The following is a 21591-nucleotide window of genomic DNA, read 5'->3' on the forward strand; positions in this document are numbered from 1 at the left end:
AAAAAAAAAAAAGAAGAAGAAGAAGCTGGTTTATAGAGCACGTTAACAAAAACGTAATAATACATTTTTGGAAAAGTAACAAGGGAAAGGGAAAGGATTTGAGTTTCTTAGGCAGCAAATTGAAAGGATATATCAGGCATGGTAGCACACGCCTGTGATCCCAGTGACTTTGGAGGCTGAGGCAGGAGGGTCACAAGTTCCAGACCAGCCTCAGCAACTTAGTGAGATCCTGTATTGAAATAAAACATAAAGATGTCTGGGGATGTAGCTCAGTGATGAAGTGCCCCTGGGTGCAATTCTGAGTACCTGCCCCTACCCCCACCCATAATGAAGGGAGGTCAATTTTGAGGGAAATAAAGGAAAGGAAGGGCTAGTTAATAAAGTTTGTTAAGTAGATTCCTCTAGGGTCTTTCTGGGCTAAGAGTCTAGAGCTTTCTGGTGATGAGCTTCTGTCCTTCCTAGTAGAGAGGGACTAGGAACATCTTTACAAATCTATGTCCTGCTTTTAGGTAAATAGGGGAGGGCAGAGAGCTTTTCTTGTGTCTACTTCTCAGTTACCTTCAGCCCCAAATAATCCTTATGTCAGAGTGGTATATTTTGGGGTAGTACATTTTGCTACCCTTCCAAAATATAAAGCATTTATAGAAAACAAACAACAAACAAAACCCCACCATAATAGAAGTTATTAAATGCCATGGGCAAAGCAGATAAAATGCTGTGAATTCAGAGAAGAAAATTCAGCTTCTTGGAAGAAGTAACGAGATGGTGCTCAAGTTGGCATTTGAAGGATGAGAACGATTTGCATATGTCAAATGGGAGCAGGGCAGGGCACATTAGGACGAAGGACAGTCTGTAACTGACCAAAAAGAACCAATATTATTTTCTAATACATACAGGTTAAATAAGACAAGTTTGTGAATTCAGACTTCAAACAAATTTCGTTTATCCAAATGAAGGTTTAAATCTGCTATTGTCCTCAATTCTCCTGAACGCTCAAGGTCAACCTACAATGAAAATCAAAAGAGTAGAAAATTGGTTTTATCTCACATGCCCACTGTCGATCTAGCTACTGGAAGTATTGTGTTGCTAATAATGCTGAGATTATTAAGGTGCAGCCTATGATGGATTAGTGATGTCTCTCACAGGCACAGGATGTGACCGTTGATCTGTGTGCCATCTGTGGGTTAAGATCAGATAGCTGAATTGCCCAGTGAGAAATGCTCTGTAACAAAGTTTTCCAGACTGTTTCAGCAGCAGAACCATTTGTTCACATGAAATCTTACTCAGAATTCAATCCATTAAAGAGCGGAGCTGTTCTTGTCAAAGCAGGGAATTGAGGGATCTAGCATCCCACCTACGCACTCTCCTCTCTCACCACAGGGCACTCAGCACTGCCTAAAAAATCACTGCTTTATGGGATTGTTGCTTTCCATGTGATAAGAGGGACAACATGTGATATATTTTTCATATTAAATTTTTTAAGAGGGATGTTAATCTCCATTTTACAGATGCAGAAACTGAGACCTAAAGAGGTGAAGTGATAAGTCCCAGGTTCATCATGACAGATGGTAGTCATGAAATCAAGAAATAGGAGCCAGAGAGGCCTAGTGGCATATGCTTGTCATCCCAGCAGCTCAGGAGGCTGAGGCAGGAGGATGGCGAGTTCAAAGCCAGACTCAGCAACTTAGCGAGGCCCTAAGCAACTCAGCAAGACTCTGTCTCAGAATAAAAAATAAAAACAGACTGGGGATGTGGCTCAGTGGTTAAGCGCCCTGGGTTCAATTCCTGGTACCAAAAAATAAAAAATAAAAAAAGAAGAACTAGGAGCCAAGTACCCCCTTCTTACTTGGGCTAGGATGCCACTGGTCTCTGGCTCTGCAGCTTTACAGAGCTTATTATTGGGCAACCAGAGGCTTCAGAAGAAGAAAGCTGAATTTGGTTTGAAATAAATGCAAGGGGAAAGGAGATAGTCCTACCTCTCTGTCTGAAATTCTGCCTCACTCTGCCTTCACCTACATATCATTTCCAACAAGCTCCTTTGTCCCTGATACATTAGAGGTCTGCAATCCAGAGCAGGGTAGGGCTCCAGCAAAGGTTTAAGTTTCTTTGTCACTTCATGCCACTTGCAGGAGCTGTGGCAACCTGAACATGATCCTCTTCTTCTTTTTCCTCCTCTATTACTCAGGAGAACCTGTCATCTCTGCCTGGACCAGTTCATAGGGAGGAACTGCACAGGGCTGACTCAGGGCAGAGGGAGGTCACAGTAAGTCCACAAGTAACACATTTTAAAATGTCAAAACACAGGTTTTTTCATTTTTCTTTCTTTCTTTTTTTTTTTTTTTTAGTACCGGGGATTGAATTCAGGGGCACTCAACCACTAAGCCACATCCCCAGCCCTATGTTGTATTTTTTTTAGAGACAAGGTCTCACCGAGTTGCCTAGTGTCTTGCTTTTGCTGAAGTTGGCTTTGAATTAGTGATCCTCCTGCCTCAGCCTCCTGAGCTTCTGGGATTAAAGGCATGTGTCACCATGCCCAGCTCAAAGCATATTTATTATCCACCAAACCCACCCTGTTTATCATCACCACCACCATGTCTAGCCAGGACCTCTGTGGCAGCCTCCCCATTCTTCTTACTCACTCTAGCCTCAGGAAGATTTCTTCTATTTCCCACACTGCAGGCAGAGAGACCTTTTAATAATGCAAATCTCAGTGGGGCACTCCTTCACTAAAAACCTTTCAAGAGGGTTCTCATTGTTCTTGGTACCATAGAAGAGTACTTACTTGTGAAAATGTGTGTGTGTGTGTGTGCGCGTGCGCACATGCACATATACTCTCTTAAAAGAGGCTGGTTTGCAATATTTAAAATGGAATTCTACGTTAGGATGGGCTCCACTTGCTACACAGCATGATGTATTTATTTATTCATGTATATTTAAGTCCTGACTCATCCACAAAGGAATTGGAGTGTATGGGTTTATAATATTCTGTTTTCTGAGCAGTCAACACCAGGAAGCTTTCTCAGCTACATTTTGGAGACGTCAGTCCTGTGGTATGAAATAACTGCAGAGCAAAATAATAATAAATTAGTGTTCCATTATCCTAAAAGTCCTGAAAGGAAACAAAGATGAGATACCTGCAGAGATTTTGGTTCACATCTTAAGTATGAGTTCTGGGTCACCAAATGGGCATTCTAAGTGCATTAGGGGAAACTGAGTCACTACCTAACAAAGCAGCTTCAGATATCAATATCATCCTAGCAGTGTTCCATTGTCCCCAAGTCATCGGGGCCTTTCACCAACCATGTCTCTACAATTTTAAGGGCCCTTTCTGATAGTTTCTCCTTGGTGGACACATATATTTAATTTTTAAAGTTACTTATTTTTAAAATAACAAAATAGGAAAAATAATTTACCTGTTTTAAATTATGTAGCAAAACATGTTGAAATTCTAAAGGTATAGAATGCCTATAACAAAGGATCCTTGCCACCCTGTGGTCCTCTCCAGAAGTAGTGGCAGTTACTAGTTTCTACAAATAGTCTGTGCATACACAGGCCTATATTTATATTTTCATTCAAATAGTGGAATTCTATTCACATGTCCTGTATCTGGCTTTTCTCCCCCACCTTTTTTCACTGAACAGTTTATCTTGAGGCTTGGCTTCATCATCCGTGCCTGTTATGTACCATGGGGTCAATCAGCTCCAGCCTTCTATATATCACTCAGGGACACTTGCTCATTTAAAAAAAAAATTTTTTTTTCCTTAAATTTTTGGTACTGGGGATTGAACCCAGAGGCACTCTATCACTGAGCTATATCACCAGCTCTTATTATTGTTTTCTTTTGAAACAAGGTCTCACTAAATTGCCCAGTCTGGCCTCAAACTTCCAATTCTCCTGCCTCAGTCTCCCAAGTAGCTGGGTTTACAGATGTGCACCACCACACCTGTCCTACATGAAACCATATTCTGTATTCTACAACTTTCTCCCCACCCCACCCTCTGTTACTAGGGATTTAAACTTGGGTGATCTACCACTCAGCAATATCCCAAGCCCATTTTTTTTTTTTTTTTGAAACAGGGTCTTGCTACATTGCCCAGACTATCTTCAAACTTTTGATCTTCTTGCCTCAGCTTCCCAAGTCTCTGGGGTTACAGGCATGTGCTACCACATCTGGCTACAAGTTACTTTTTTCAATGACATTGATTTGCCTTTTTCATTCAATGTATGTAGATCTACATAAGTTCTTTGTAACTATCACATTAATATTCTATTTTATATATGTTCTTTAGTTGAAGGATTTTCCTCTTAATGAATATTTGAGTTGTTTCTAATTTTTTGTTATTACATACCATGCTGTGTATAAAAACAACATTGAGGGGCTGGGGTTATAGCTCAATAGTAGAGCACTTGCCTAGCATGCATGAGGCACTGGGTTCGATCTTGGCACTATATAAAAATATAAACAAATAAAATAAAGACAATGTGTCCATCTACAACTAAAAATATATTAAAAAAGACATAGAAGTAAAATAATTTCTATAAAATATAGGAGTTTTTTGTTGTTGTTTTTTGGTACTGGGCATTGAACCGAGGTGCGCTCTACCACTGAGCTATCTTTTCAAAAATTCCAAGCCCTTTTTCAAAAATTTCATTTGAGACAGGGCCTGGCTAAGTTGCCTAGGCTGGCTTCAAACCTTTGTTCTCCTGCCTCATCAGCCTCCTGAGTGGCGGGATTACAGGTGTGTGCCATTGTGGTCAGATGAGAAGAGGAATTTCTGAGGTGCAGGGTATGCTCATTTAAATTTTTAAGAGATGATCTCAAATTACCCTCCACAAAGACAGCTTTGGAGTCTCCATTAGGCAGGTGCATAGTAAGTTATATAGGACTGTGATTTTGTTTGCCTTTGGAGATTGTGCTCAAGAACTGATATTAATGTTCACAAGCAAAAAAGACCTGCAGATCTCCTGGTTAATGCAAACCCTAAGCAATAAGTGCCATCTTTGCTATCATCAGGGATAGAGGCAGAGAAGAGCACACAGAGGACTTGTGCAGAGAGAAGGCTCCTCCTTGGTTGGGCCTCCTCCTGGCTGGCCCCCCTGCCACTCCCCACCCCATCTGTGTTTGGATAAAGCCTTGCTTGCACATGGCAGAGACCAGGGGTTTGAGGAGAAGCAGTGCTGTGCAAAAATGAATGTTTGCTCCACCTCAGATGTCAGGAGCCCCCATTGTCCCTATTTGAGCAAACTGCTAATGCTGAATTGCACTGACTCAGACTGAGCCTGTTTCTGAAATGAGCTTTGCTTCTTGATTTGTGATGTAATTTAAAAAAAGCCATGGTCTGATTTTCCCAAGTCCTCCAGCCTTCATGAACTACCCTTTCCTTCTACATCCAAATAAATGGGCTTCTTTCCACATTTTACAACTGTCAGCAAGGCCAGCTCATTCCCCATGATAACTGTGGATTCCAGGGTTGCTGATGTATTCCTGGTCACTTTCTGCCCCTATTTCTCACTTTTTTTTTTTGGGGTGGGGGGGTACTGGGAATTGAACCCAGGAATGCTTAACCACTGAGTCACATTCTCAGCCCTTTTTATTTTTTATTTTGAGACAAGCTCTGGCAAAGATGCTTAGGGCCTCGCTAAATTGCTGAGGCTGGTCTAAAATTCATGATCCTCCTGCCTCAGCCTCCCAAGTAGCTGAGATTACAGGCATGCAACACTGTGACCTGGCTACTTCCTACTCTTGAATCTGCTGTTGGCTTCTTCGTTCTCTCTCTCTATGCTTACCATAGTCACTATCCCATTCTTTATTGTTCAAATACCAATGATTTAATTGAGGCTTAAGGGTAAAGGAAAGGGATTATGGCATTGTCCCCCACAAGAAGCATTACAACAAATGTTTGGTAACACTCTTCTGGAAAACTCCTCAGCCATTAAACCCTGGATTGAACTGGTGGATGAACTTCCCAAGCCTGTCCTATGGCAACTTGCTGGGTTACCACCTGTCTCCCAAGAGCTCTCTACCATCTGCCACATCACTTCCCATTCAACTGTCCAGGGAACAGTTCCTAAATTCCTGTTGCTTCATTTCGTTGAACCATTTAACAAGTTCCATCCCTTTTTATTTTATTTCAAGGTAGGCTCTTGCCCAATTGCCCAGGCTGGCCCTGTTGAACTTGTGATCCTCCTGCCTCCGGCTCCAGGGTAGCTGGGATCACAGGTGTGCACCACCACACCTGCCTAATACACCTTTTTCTCTTTCTCTTAAAACCACAAGACTGCTCTGGTCTTGGGCTTGCTCTTCCCCAATCACTCTCCACACCTGTTGATGAATAAACGAAAGAATCAATGAGGACAATGAAGAGGACACCCCCAGGTGAACATGTTGTCTGAGGAAATATTCCAAGGTAAGGGTCCCAAAGGAGCTGCTTCTCCACGTAGGAGCCTGGTTCCTCACACTGTGAGGCAGGTGTAGATCCGAGCCCCAGGGCCTTCCTGAGATGGCAAAGGCTACATCTCCCTCCATTCCCACCCCGTCAGAAATGCCTCGACTGCTGCAAAAGGGCACAGCTACTGCCTCCCATGCTGATTTCCGTGCTGCTGTTGCTGCCTTCTCCCCACCTCCAGTGAGCCCACCAAGTTACCATAGCAACAGAGGACTGCACCAGAGTCCAAATGGGGATGTCTGCATCTCCTAGTACCATTGGCTGGGAAGGAAAGGGGTGGTCAGTCCACAGCTGTGCCCTTGCCCTGTCTGCCTCTGGCCTGGCCTGATCTGGTCACTGAGCAAAGTTCCCTCCTCTGGCCCTCCACCCTCTCCTCACTTCCTCCCTTGAAAGTCTAAGGAAGCATTCACTTCAGGGTCTTGTCCTCTGTATTCCCTCTCCCACTGTGGAAGGAGAGGGGAGGGATGGCCTCATCTCTGAATCCTATCCAGGCTCACAAATTGGGCAGAAGAACAAAGGCACAGGAGTCTCTGATCACTCAAGTTCTCAAGACTGCCTTGAGAAGATTTTCTTTCTAAATACCACTTTGATATTCTAACTAGTCACCTCTTGGAGTTTTCCAGTCTCTGTTGATAGGCTTTTTGGTAACATAAAAGAAGCCAAACTAGGGCTTTACTCCCCAGAAGCCAAGAGCCTTTTAGGAAATCTGCTGTCCTTTGTCAAAGTAATGACAATCGCATCTACCACTCATTGAGTGAATGTGTAATAAGCATCACTTTCCTAAATCCTTACAACTGTCCTGCAAAAAAAAAAAAAAAAAAAAAAAACATATATATATATTAGTAATCTCTCATTGCAGGTGAGGAAACTGAGGCTTGATCGTTCCTCAGGTCGCACAGTTGCTAGGAGGCCCTGCTGTGATCTGAGCCCTGGAAGCCCAGACTCTGAAACCCAAGCTACTGGCCACTGCTGCATATGGGGGCGCACAAATACCCACATGGAATGACATATTTAGCTTCCCCATCTCCAGCCCCAGCCAGTCCCAAGGGCCCTCACGTGGCTCCTCCCGGCCACAGTAGCCAGCAGTTGTTGGCTCTGTCCCCATGCTGCATCACCCCCACACCCGCTCAAAGTAGGAACAAAGGCAGCATTTTTAGCCCCTTCTTTAGAAACCTTGACTCCTGGCCACACGAGCAGCCCCTTGGATTGGCTGTTGCCATAGCAACTGGCTGCCTATTTCTGTCCAATTATGTCAGCCCTGAACTGCAGGACCTCCGTGCCCATTTCCTGCCTGGCCTCCCCAGCCCTTTAGCCCAGCCCCTCTGACCTTGGCGCAGCTTTGAATGCCTACATTTTCTAATTTCAGCTGCCTTTCAGTTCCCTGGTCCTTTCTGAAACCTTTGTAATCTGCATTGAACTTCTCCCAGCAGCCAATTAGCCACACGGGTGTCTGGCTCTTTATCTGTGGTTTATGAAGCACTGATTGTGCATCCAGCCTTGCACTCAGCACACCCACACGCCCCAATGGGCAGACAGCTTAGACACACAAACTTCAAATATCCCAGACTCAGTGTCTGGCGCTGAGATGTTTCTGCAGCAACTGAGACTCGCAGGGGGTCTGGGTCTGCAGTGGCCTGATTTCCAGTCGGCTTCTTTGAACATTCATTTATTCATTTGATGACTCATGAGCACGCACTATGTCGTGGGCACTGGGGATGCCAGGTTAAACAAGCCACAACAGAACTTTACATTTTCCTGGAGATAAAGGGGAGATGAAAGTAAACAGGTAACAAATAATTAAAAAATTTAATTCGGGGGCTGGGGATATAGCTCAGTTGGTTGAGTGCTTGCCTCACATGCACAAGACCCTGGGTTCAATCCCCAGCACCATTAAAAAAGAATTAATTTGGGGATCATGGTAAGTATGGAAAGGGGGAAGGGACTGAGGAGCTCTGATTTTAGGGCAGAGGCTTGTCTCTGCTCACCACTTCCATCCAGTGGGGCACCCCCCCTGATAAAGAAGGTGAGGAGGAGGCACTCAGTAGCTACTCAGTGTCTTAGATCCAAATGGCAGAGACCAAGCTTCAGCTTGTTTTTGCTGCTCTAGGGACCAAGGCAGCTGCAGCTCTGAGGCCTGAAGTCACTGGAACTTTGTCACGGTCTCTTCTAATTCCAGCTTCCTTCCCTCTCCTGTGGTGGCCCTCCTCACAAAACATCGTGGTTCTGATAGAGCCTGTTGACGGTGTTGATTTAACATTCCAGCAGCCATCTCAATGTTAACCGTCATTTTATGAGATAAGTTTCTCGCTTTCCTGTACTTCCTCTTACCCCCATTAATGACCTATCCCATGGCACCATAACCCTAAGCCCATCCCAGAAGGACAGGATCCCTTTGCTCAGGGAGGGAAAGCCCCATGGTGCCATACCTACAGCTCCAAACCCCCACCCCACAAAAGATGAACACCCCAACATCTCGGGGCCTCTCTCCTCTCTATAGAGAGATGGTATTTGTTTGTCAGCTTTGACAAATAAACTTTCGTGTGGATCTCTGCCTGGTCTCCGTCCATTATTTCTCACTTACCCGTCTCTTGCTTTCTCACTTTCCTTTCAGCCTGTGAGTTTTATTTTTCCGTCATGGGAGACAGCCTGACCTCAAGATTTCTCCACTCCAACACCAAAACTCTAATGGAAGAGACTGATTGGCCTGAGCCAGAGGTCCCCCTCCCTGGACTAATCAGCGATGCCTAAGGATGGGGTCACAGGATGCAGACAAGCAGGTTCCCTGGTTCCCAGTTAGCTGTCTGTGGTTGGGGAAGGCTGGCAGTCCCAAGCGCTCAGACTCAGAATGCCCTTACAAAATGACCCCAGTTTAGTGTGCGCTCCCTCCACCTCACCTCACTCCATCCTACTCCCACTTTATTTTTACAGTCTCCCTTCTGATCCTGAGAGGCAAGTTTGTGGCCTGTGCTCCAGCTCAGGCCCCACTCCTACATCACCTGTCTCCCTCCTGTGCAGCCCCGTCAACTTCATGTATAACTCCCATCCCCACCAGATTTTACTAAAGGTCTGGGGGTGACAGATGGGGAACACCCCACAGCTCATAAGACCAATTTAGGTTCCACCTACAGAATAACTTCTCACTGGCTTCTATCCTTAGTCCTCAGACTCGGGATGCTGCCTTGTGTTCTCCTAGGCTCCTTCTCTGGATCTCCCAGCATGCATCCCCAGATTCCTCATTACTTTCTAATGCAGACATATTCAGCTTTTAGCCAACACCCAAGTCAAGTTCCTGAGCCTAAGCTGGCATCTTCTAAAAACACATCATGGTGCTTTGCTAAACGAGTGACTCTTCATTTTGAGGCCACAACAGACAGGAGAAGCTTTGGAACTGTACTGACTTGTTTAACTTACCTACTATTAAATTCTTAGAGCTGGACATGACACACATGCCTATAATCCCAGTGGCTCAGAAGGCTGAGGCAGGAGGATCGCAAGTTCAAAGCCAGCCTCAGCAAAAGCGAGACGCTAAGTAACTCTAAATAAAATACAAAATAGGGCTGGGGATGTGGCTTAGTGATTGAGTACTCCTGAGTTCAATCCCTGGAACACCCCCCCCCCATTCTTTGGGGTCCCATTCTCAGTCACCAGTGTGGGGACAGGAGGAGGTATTCATTCATAGACTTTGGTTTGGGCCCAGGATAAATAAGGTGCTGTCTTCTTCAATGCTGAAATCTTGTAAATTTGGGGAAATTTACATGAGGCATAGCTACTATGTCTCCTTTGAGGTTAGATTGGGGCCGCATGCTCAGATCCTGTAGACTTCCTTTGAGGGAACGTTCAGCCAGTCCCACACTAGCCAAATGTCCTGATGGTAAAACACAGTGGAAAAATGAATGGCTCCCAGATTGCAGAGGTTGGGACTGCCTCAGCAAGAGAAGCACTGATCCCACTCAGGGAAGAGAAAGAGTTACAGGGGGCAGGGGAAGACAACTCCCTGTTGGATATATTTTCCTGCTGAAGAGGTTCAAGTCCATGTTTGTATTTCCAATCCCTGCCCTTCACACTCTCAGTGCTGTGGGGATCAGCAAATGCTTACATTCTGACAGAGTTACCGCCTCCACTCCCTGGTGGATTTGTGAAGATTCAAAGATGACAGTCATCCAAGAAGCTGTGCTCGTACCTGTTTCCAGCTGTCTGAAGCAATTTCTGTGAATAATCATGGCCCTGTTTGTGGCCTTGAAAAGTCTGTGCAGGATTAGATGGCCCACGTGGGCACTCCTGCACAGGTCTGCAGCTTTGGCAGAGAGGCCATTTGTAATCTTCTGGAGGAAGGGGAACAAGAAGTGAGGAAACCAGCTGCAATTCTGCTTCTGTCCTCTTTCCCAGTTTTTTTTTTTTTTTTTTTTTTTTTTAATACTGGGGATTGAACTCAGAGGCACTCAACCACTCCCCAGTCCTATTGGGGTTTTTTATATATTTATTTTTTAGTTGTAGTTGAACACAATATCTTTATTTTATTTATTTTTATGTGGTGCTGAGGATGGAACTATGCTAGGCGACATGCTAGGTGAGCATTCTACCACTAGACGAGCCACAACCCCAGCCCCGCCCCCCAGCTGTATTTTGTTTTTTTTTTATTTAGAGACAGGATCTTGCTGAGTTACTTGGGACCTCACTAAATTGCTGAGGCTGGCTTTGAACTTGCTATCCTCCTGCCTCAGCCTCCCAAGCCCCTGAAATTACTGGCATGCACCACCCCACCCAGCTCCTTCTAGCTTTATATGATGAGAACTAGCAAGATGTTGGAAGTTCATATCCTAGAAACAGTTCCTTCTCTTCATCTTCTTTTAATTGTTGTTGTTGTTGTTGTTATTATTATTATTATTATTATTACTGCTGCTGTGCTGGGGGGGGGGGAGGAATCAAACCCAGCTTTATACATGCTAGACAATTACTGTATAACTGAGCTACATCCCAGCCCCTACTTCCTTATTAACTCAGCTTTTTTTTTTTTTTTAAGAGAGAGTGAGAGAGGAGGGAGGGAGGGAGGGAGAGAGAGAGAGAGAGAGAGAGAGAGAGAGAGAGAGAGAGAGAGAATTCTTAATATTTTATTTTTTAGTTTTCGGCAGACACAGCATCTTTGTCTGTATGTGGTGCTGAGGATCGAACCCGGGCCGCACGCATGCCAGACGAGCGCGCTACCGCTTGAGCCACATCCCCAGCCCAGCTTTTTTTTTTTTTTAAAGAGAGAGTGAGAGAGGAGGGAGAGGGAGAGGGAGAGAGAGAGAGAGAGAGAGAGAGAGAGAGAGAGAGAGAGAGAGAGAGAGAGAATTTTTAATATTTATTTTTTAGTTCTCGGCAGACACAACATCTTTGTTGGTATGTGGTGCTAAGGATCGAACCCGGGCCGCACGCATGCCAGGCGAGCGCGCTACCGCTTGAGCCACAACCCCAGCCCTTATTAACTCAGCTTTTCTTGCATTTAGCAAAAACCATGCACCCCAGAAAGCAGACAACCTGGACACACAAACTTCAAACATCCTGGACTTGGTGTCTGGCACTGAGATGTTTCTGCGGCAATTGAGCTGCACCAAGGTTCCCTGAGATGTTTTGATGGCACAGCCCAGCTCATACCTACTATGGACTCTTTCTGACTTTGTGATTTAGTCTGAGTGAACTGTAGGCTCTTTCTGTGAATGCTGTTGACTTTGAATCTGGGGTCTAGGCTGTATGACTGTTGAGAACTCTCCGCCTTTTACAAGAGTGAAGAAACAGACTGGAATAAGTCCTGGACCAGGAACCAGGTAAATTTAGGAATCTGGTTCTTATCTTTGATGAGGTTTGACTTTGAACAAGTCACTTGCATTTCAGGGCTTAGTTTTCTTTTTTTTTAATATTTCTTTTTTTTTTAGTATTTGGCAGACACAACATCTTTGTATGTGGTGCTAAGGATAGAACCCGGGCCGCACGCATGCCAGGCGAGCGCACTACCACTTGAGCCACATCCCCAGCCCTGGGGCTTAGTTTTCTCTTCAGTTAAATGTGTGGTTTGACTGAGGCAGTTGTGTAAAACCCCAGTCATTTATTTATTTATTTTAAGAAATACTAGGGATTGAACCCCAGGGCATTCTACCCCTGAGCAACATCTCCAGCCTGTTTCTATTTTTATTATTTTATTTTATTTATACTGGGGATAGAACTCAGGGGTGTTTTACCACTGAACTATATACCAAGCCCTTTTTAATTTTTATTTTGAGACAGGATCTTACTAAGTTGCCCAGGCTGGCCTCAAACTTGTGAGCCTCCTTTCTCAGTCTCCTGAGCCTCTGGGATTATAGGCATGCACCACTGCACCCAGCCACCTTCATACTTTTTCTTTTTCTTTTCTTTTCTTTTTTTTTTTTTTTTTTTTTTTGGTGCTTGGGATAGAAATCAGAGGCTCACATATGCTAGGCAAGTGTTCTACCTCCGAACTACACCTGCAGTGCTCCTGTATATTATACAATTATTTTCTGAAAATTGTATTACCTTTTTAACTTGGCTTCTTGCTAAACAATGTTTCCAGGAAATCACATACTTATTGCATTTTTTCTACTGTGCACTAAAACATAATATTTTTGATCATATTCATCCACATGACCCCTGAAACCAAGCTGAGTACAGTGCACACAAAGCACTTTGTTTCTCTTTGGGAAACACTAAATTAGAGGATCACTTCACTTCTCAACGTCTTTGCTCCTACTGTGGATTCTATTAATGCCAAAAAGGAAAAACCATTTCAAAAAGAAAAAAAAAATGTTTATTCCTAAGTCAACAGCCAACATAACCTATGGAACAAAATGGTTGTATTCTGACAGTTTTTTCCTTCACAATTACAGAACTCGACTCCGACTGCCATGTCCTGATACTGAAGCGGGCCCTGACTCCTGTGCCCTTACCCATGGAATACCTAGGGCCCGACCCATAGTAGGGTTACTATGGCCCAGGGGGAAAGGGCTGACCTCCACTCTAACCACTGACTGCAAGGTTGGCCTCCTTCATCCTACTAACCAATACCAAGTGTCTTGGTCAGCGTTTTTACTGCTGTGACTAAAAGACCCAATCAGAGCAACTTTAGAGAAAGAAAGTTTAATTGAGGGCTCACGGTTTCAGAGGTTATATAGACAGCCGGCTCCATTCCTCCGGACTTGAGATGAGGCAGCACATCATGGTGGAAGAGTGTGGCAGAGGGAAGCAGCTCACATGGTGATCAGAGAGCAGAAAGAGAGACACCACTCTCCAGATACAAAATATATATTCCAAAGCCACGCCCCCAATGCCCCACCTCCTCCAGCCACACCCCACCTGCCTTCAGTTACTACTCTATTAATTCCATCAGGTGATTAATTCACTGATTGGGTTAAGGCTCTCCTAACCCAATCACTTCTCTGAACCTTCTTGCATTGTCTCATGTGTGAGCTTTTGGGGAGCACCTTACACTCAACCATAACACCAAGGTTAGAGCAAGCCTTCCTCAGGTTGACAGCCTCTTTGGGTCCTTCTTGCTTCCCCACTGATTCGTGGCCCACTCTGATAACATAACCCAATAGACTCATGGGAATTTTTGACTGGGAACTCTCTTCTCTGCTAAGAATAGGCTAGCAAGAGAGCAGAATTGGAGTCCTCAGCTGGGGAGGGAAAGAGCAGAAGGTACCGTCTTAGTGAGAGAACTTGTCTCTGACACTTGCACAGCCAAATAGTGAGCCAAAAATCATCTCTGGCATTGCCAACGTTGCTCTTTTACTATCTCACAAATCCCCAAAGCTGGCTGATCATTTGGGTCATTTGAAGGGTTTTTAAAATAAAGTTAACAAACCCCATGGTATTACCCAGTAATTCTGTTCCTAGATATTTACTCACAATACATGAAAACATGTTTACAGCAGCTTTGTTCATATTAGCCAAAAACAACCCTCTAAGACTCACATATGCAAACAAATTGAGGTATAGCCATATGGTGGAATACTTCTGAGCAATAAAAAGGGTTGAAATATTATAACCAACATAGATGAATCTTTTTTTCCCTTAAAATGTATATATTTAGTTGTTGATGGACCTTCATTCTATTTATTTATTTATACGCAGTGCTGCAAATCAAACCCTGTAGATGCTAGGCAAGTGCTCTACCACTGAGCCACAACCCTAGCCCTCAACATGGATGAATCTTAAAAACATCATAAGAAGCAAAAAAGACAAGTCACACAAAACGTGATTTTGTATGATTCCATTGACACATGTTCAGGAACAAGCAAAACTTTTGGGTGCAATGGTGCACACCTGTCATCCCAGCAACTTGGAAGACTGAGGCAGGAGGATAGCAACTTTGAGGCCAGCCTGGCCTGAGAATTTTAGGAGACTATGTCTCAAAATTAAAAATAAAAGGGATGCAATGCTGGGGATGTAGCTCAGTGGTAAAGCACGCCAAAAGCATAGTTTTTAAATTGGGTTCAATTCAGTTGGGTTCAATTCCCAGTATCAAAAAAGGGGGAGGATTTAAAATCAATATTGGATTATGAATAATTCACCAGGCACCCCTATTACCCATTACATTTTGTTCTACCTAATTGCATCCAGGAAGTCTGTTTTCAGTGCAGGGAATTGGGAGTACCCATGAAATTGAATATTTCTGCCTTTGACAAGTAAATTAAACAAAATTGTAAATTAGTTTCAGTCTACTGCTGCCTGTCCTCCTTGAATTGCTAAAACTGATCCTTTAGCCAGGCACAGTGGCACACTCCTGTAATCCTAGCTACATTGGAGGCCAAAGCAGGAGGATTGCAAGTTCAAAGCCATTCTCAGCAATTTAGCTTAGATCCTGACTCAAAATTTAAAAGGCAAAGGGCTGGGAATATAGCTCAGTGGTAGAGAAACCTCAGGTTCAATCCCCAGTATCACAAAGCAAACAACAACAAAAAAATATTGGTCCTTTGCCCTCGAAAAACACATGAGCAAGTGAAAAAAGGTATAGCTCCTTTGAAAGGGAGATCAGCCCCCAATCCCATTCATACCAGGCAGTATACCAAGAATTCTAAGTATTGTGGGGACTCAGGGTGGGTTGGGGCAGGGCTAGAGAAGGGATGCTTGATGGAGAATCAGAGTAAAACCACAAAATGTATTCTTCATAGTATGATATTAAAATAGGATGGTCAAGATAAGAGCAATCCTGTCTTTTTTTTTTAATTTTAGATGTAATTCATATGCCAAAAATCCACTCTTTTAAAGTATACATGCCAGAAAATTTTGGTATGTTCACAAGATTGGGCAAATGTTTTAGTCAACTTTTGCATAGCTGTGATCAAAATGCCTGATAAGAACAATCTAGAGGATGGGGCTGAGGATGGGGCTCAGTGGTAGCACACTTGCCTAGCATGTGTGAGGCACAGGGTTTAATCCTCAGCACCACAAAAAAATAAATAAATAAAAAAAAATAAAATAAAGGTATTGTGTCCACTTATTTAAAAAAAAAAAAAAAAAAAAAAGAACAACCTAGAAGAGTTTATTTGGGGATCACAGTTTCAGAGATCTCAGTCCATAAATGGCCAACTCCATTGCTCTGGACCCAAGGTGAGGCAGCTCATTATGGCAGAAGGACCAGTGGAGGAAAGCTAATCAGAACATGATGGGGTCAGGAAGCAGACACAGAGGAAAGGGGACCACAGGGAAGATGCACTTCCGGGGCACACTCCTAGTGTCCCACCTCCTCTGGTCATACCTCACCTGCCTACAGTTACTACCCACTCTAGTCCATTCAAACCAGAATGGACTGATTAGGTTACAGCTCTCATATTCCAATCATTTTACCTCTGAAGATTCCTGCATTAACATAGGAACTATTGGGGGACATTTCATATTCAAACCATAACATAAATTTCAGCTTCTCCAGAAAATCACTTGAGTCAGGAGTTTGAAACCAGCCTAGGCAACATAGTGAGAACTCTGACTCTTAAAATAAATAAATAAAATAGAATAAAATAAAATAAAAGATTGTGCATGATTCCAAGTATCTAACTGCAGAATATTTTCATTTCCCAAAAGAGACCTCATACCCATCAGTGGTCACTCCCCAGACCTCATGCTCTCCATCCCCTGGCAACCAATAATCTTTCTGTTTCAATGAATTTAACTATTATGGACATTTCATATAAATAAACTCATGCAATATATTGCCTTGTATGACTGGCTCCTTTTGCTTAGATAATACAGGCAAAATTGTAGCATATATTGGTATTTCATTCCTTCTTCTTATTGAATAATATTGCATTGTATAGATGGATTATCTTTTGTTAACCCATTCAGTTATTGGACAAATGTGTAATTCTACTTTTTGGTTCTTATGTGTGATGTTGCTAGGAACATTCATGTGCAGGTTTTTGTGTGAACAAAATCTTGGGTACAATCTAAGGAAGAGAATTGCTGGGTCATTGAGTCATATGTGCTTTATTTTTGATATGCAATGCTTCCTTTCTCTGGAAATACCCTTACTTTATCTTCCTTGCCAAAACTTAACCTATTCTATGCACCATTCACAGCTTATGTGAAAACCTACTCAACACCACCAGTTCCATGTGTCATTCCTTCTCATTAATACATTCACAGTTTAAGAAGAACTTCCTGGAAATACAATAGTATCTGAATCATTTTCCAGTTTCACATATTCTGAAATCATTTATTTGTAAACCTCTTTTTAATATGATAAACCAATAATTGTGAAATAAAATTGACACTTTCCATAGAAATAGGTTTATTTCCATTTTTAGTTATTATCATGAAAATATACATTTGTCATCAATATCATGTTAGATATCTTAAGGAACACAAACAAATTCCAAATGGTCTAAAGCAAAAAGAGGACTTATTTACTTACGTAGGTGGCAGGATAGCTTATAGACTCTGAGGGTGAGTTACAGGAACCAAGATTTCAGGGGGAATCTCTCTTGCCCTTGTTCTTGCTGTTTTTCTCTCCTTCTCTCCATCTCTCATTTCTGTTACCTATACTTGACCTCATTCCATAATCAGTTTCTTTCCAGGTGCAAGAATGATGTCTGGCAGAAGCTTCAGACTTACTCCCTCTTGGTTTATTAACCCAGAACAGGGGCCCTCTCTCCTCCAGCATTGTGTAAGCCTGCTCAACCCTGAATCAATTAGGTGTCCAGAAAAGTAAAATCCAATGTTTGGCCCACAATGATTCCCATGCCCATATCTGAGGCTAGCTCAGAAGAAGGGAAAAAGAAAAAGAAAAAAAAAATATATATATATATATATGAGGGTAGGTGGTAGGAGACGCATACCGAGCACCCCAAAATAATTGCTGCCAAAGGCTTTAATCAAAGGAGAAGCACCAGTGTTAGGAACTACAGAGTCCATGCCAGACTGGTAGAAGGATGTTTTGAGACATGAGGGACCTGAAATCAACTGCTCAGCTTCGTCCATCTGTGTCTAGAGCCAGCCCTGCTCTCAAGAGCCTCTTGGGGAAACACAGGATTCAGAGTCCCTGGAAACCTGACAGGCACTTTTCAAATTATAGGGCAGCACGCATCCCACAGCAAACCTAAGGCCAGGCAGACCTATTACTTAACCTCTCTCTGCCTCCTCCACCATTTCACTGAGTACAATTGTACTTTTGCTAAATGAGCAGAGCAGAATCCGTTTTGGAAAATGGAGGAGCATCTTCAATAATTGAAAGCATTTTCTTTACTCTTCCTAGGTTCCACAGTCTAAGAAAGGATCTTACCGGGCTTAAAAACACTGTTTAAATAAGGTTGCACCAGAAACTCAAGCCCACATTGCAAAAAGAAGAAATAAGCCGAATCCTCGAATGTCAGAGCTGAAGGAGCCCCCCAATTCTCCCACCTGTTTTGCAGAGGGAGAAACTGAGGTCCAGAGCTGCAAGAGACTGTCTAGTCATGGGGATGGTAAATGGCAGAGCTGACTCGAAATCAAGCTCTCCCAGCCCCTCACTCTTTCCTTTCCCTCCTGAGCACAATCAAAGAGGGGGAAAAAAAACAGCCTCAGGTACATCATAAAGACCTAAGAATGAGGTGCCGAATGAATGCAAAGACTTTCCAGTTTAATTCCCTCTTTGGGCACGGCAGGAACGCCATCTATACCTTGGGGAGGGCTTCTTGCTGAAATAGGCACTGCTGGAGCCATAATCCAGCTGTGAGTCACAGCCTGCGCAGGAAGCATCTTAATGAGATCTCTCTGAGAGGAGTACCTGAGGGCGAGCAACACAGACAGGTGCAGACATTTTTGGAAATGAGCTCAAGAGCTGAAATCTACAGACTCAATAGGAGCACTGACATGCAACGTTCTGTGGGCAGTACAGAGTCATTCCAGATGCCATCCTCTACCTGTGCCTTTTACCATCTAGGTACCTAGAAAGGAGGTGCTGCTGGGACACGTTCTGTAGTCTTTTTTTTTTTTTTTTTTTCCATGTAATTGCGAAAGCTCTTTCTTTAAGGGCTTAGATCTTATCTGTTTTACAGGTTACAAATATTCCTCTTAAAGCGTTCATTTGTGTTGTTTTGCTTTTCCAAAGTATTTAACTTTTATACATGATCATATCTGTCAATCTTTTCTTTGATGTTGCTTAAGCTCTGGTGTCATGGTAATACTTGTCAGTACCTTCCCCTTGTGTTATTTGTGCCATCTGAGAATTCAATATCCTTTTCTACTTCATTTTCCTTATCTGAATTTCCTCCAATACTTTTTTTTTAAGAGAGAGAGAGAAAGAGAGAATTTTAATATTTTATTTTTTAGTTTTCGGCGGACACAACATCTTTGTATGTGGTGCTGAGGATCAAACCCGGGCCACACGCATGCCCAGGCGAGCGTGCTACCACTTGAGCCACATCCCCAGCCCCCTCCAATACTTTTGAATATGTAAATGTTTCAACTGTCTGGAATTTATTTTGGTGTACAATGTAAGATGGAGGTATACATTTTTGTTATTTTGATTTTTTTACCACAATGGTTAGTTTTTTATCACAATAACATTTATTGAATATGATTTGGATATGAGGGGTCTCACCAAAGCTCTTGCTAATGCAGAGATGAAATCATTAGATTATGAGAGTTGTGACCTAATCAGTCCATCCTCCTTTGAATGGACTGACTGGGTGGTAACTGTATGCAGGTGGGGTGTGGCTGGAGGAGGTGGATCACTGGGGATGTTCCCTGGAACAGCATCTTCCCGGTAGCACCTTCTCCCTTCTCTCTTCCTTTCTCTGCTTCCTGACCCTGCCATGAGCTGAGCAGTTTTTCTCTGTTGGCGCTTCTTCTATGATGAGCTGTCTTACCTTGGGTCTAGAGCAATGGAGTTGGCCATCTATGGGCTGAGGTCTCTGAAACTGTGATCCCCAAATAAATTTTTCTTCCTCTAAGTTGTTCTGGTTGGGTATTTTGATTACAGGGACACAAAAGCTTACTAAAACAGTGACTAATAATTCTCCATTAATAATGTTTTATAGAGGAACAGACTGACAGAATGTATGTGTAGTCGTTTTTTTAAAAAATATGTGTACAAATTGTATGATACCACTCCCTTCAAAAGGTGGGATTTAATATCCCTTCTCAGAGTCAACTGGGTTTAGTAGCTGCTAATGAATAAAATATAATACATGAGGCCAGGTGTGGTGGTGCATGCCTGTAATCCCAGTGGTTCAGGAGGCTGAGACAGGGGGATCAGGAATTCAAAGCCAGCCTCAGCAACTTAGTGAGACCCTAAGCAACTTAATGAGACACTGTTTCAACAAAATATAAAAGGGCTGTGGCTCAGTGGTTAAGTGCCTGTGTGTGTGTGTGTGTGTGTGTGTGTGTGTGTATGTGTGTGTGCAATTGTATGAATGCTCTGTTAATATAAAAAAAAAAGTTGTTAAAAAAATAATGTGAGAGAGAGAGAAAGAGAGTTGGGCATATAAGTGATGATAAGTGACTTTGTTAGGTAGGAGTTCAGGGACTCCGAGATGGCAGGATGCAAGAAAATTGCCGGTGGAGGACAAGACAGGAAGATGAGTCATCCTGTCCCTGTTTACGCTAAGTCCATTTACCATGACAACTCCTACACTGAGGACTTATCACCCACAGGTTGGTATTCTAAAATAATCAATGGGGGCAAAGTGGACAGTATTCTAAATATAAGATAACCAACGGGAGCCAACGGGGCAAGGCTTTCCATCAGGTTTGTATAGGGAAGAGAGCCCCTCACAGCTCGGCATAGAAGACCCTGGGCCTTGCGCCTCTCTTCTTTAGCCCACTCTGCTCTACTTTACCAAGTGCTACTTTTACCTTCACCTTCAATAAATCTGTACTTTGCTTGTTATTTATGCGTCCTGTTCAATTCTTTGTCCAGGCCACCAAGGATCTGGACCCCAACTGGACATCCCAATAATAACAACTGCTGAGACAAGGTCAGAAAGGGCTACTTCTTGTGCTCTCTTTCTCTCTTTCCCTCTCTCTCTCTTTTGGTACTGGGTATTAAACCTAGGGGCCCTCTACCACTGAGCTATATTCCCCACCCTTTTTATTTTTTATTTTGAGACAGGGTCTTACTAAGTTGCTGAGGCTGGCCTTGAACTTGAGATCCTCCTGCTTCAGTCTCCTGCTTGGATTACAGGTGTGTGCCACTGTGCCCAGCTATTTCTGGCTCTCTCTCTGAATCACCCTGGGAGAAGGTGGCTATCATACTGTAAGGATACTCAGGCAGCCCTGAGGGAAAGATCCATATGGGGAAGACCTGAGGCCTCCAGCCAATAGCCATGGGGATAAGATCCTTTAGCACTATCCAACCTTCAGATGGGGCTGGGGCCGTGGCTCAGCGGTAGAGCGCTTACCTTGCATATATGAGTCACTGGGTTTGATCTTCAGCACCATATAAAATAAATAAATAAGTAAAACAAAGATATTGTGTCCATCTTCAACTAAAACAAACAAAAAATTCCTTCCGTTGACTGCAGCCCAGTCAATGCCTTGAGTTTCTACTCACTAGAGACTATGGGGCATAATCATATAACTAAGCCACTCCTGAATTCCTGGCCCACAAAAATTACAAGATAATACATTTTTGTTGTTGTTTTAAGCTGCTAAATTTAGGGGTAATTTATTATGG

Source organism: Spermophilus citellus (assembly GCF_964194105.1).
Source record: "Spermophilus citellus genome assembly, chromosome: 1".
Lineage (NCBI taxonomy): Eukaryota > Metazoa > Chordata > Mammalia > Rodentia > Sciuridae > Spermophilus > Spermophilus citellus.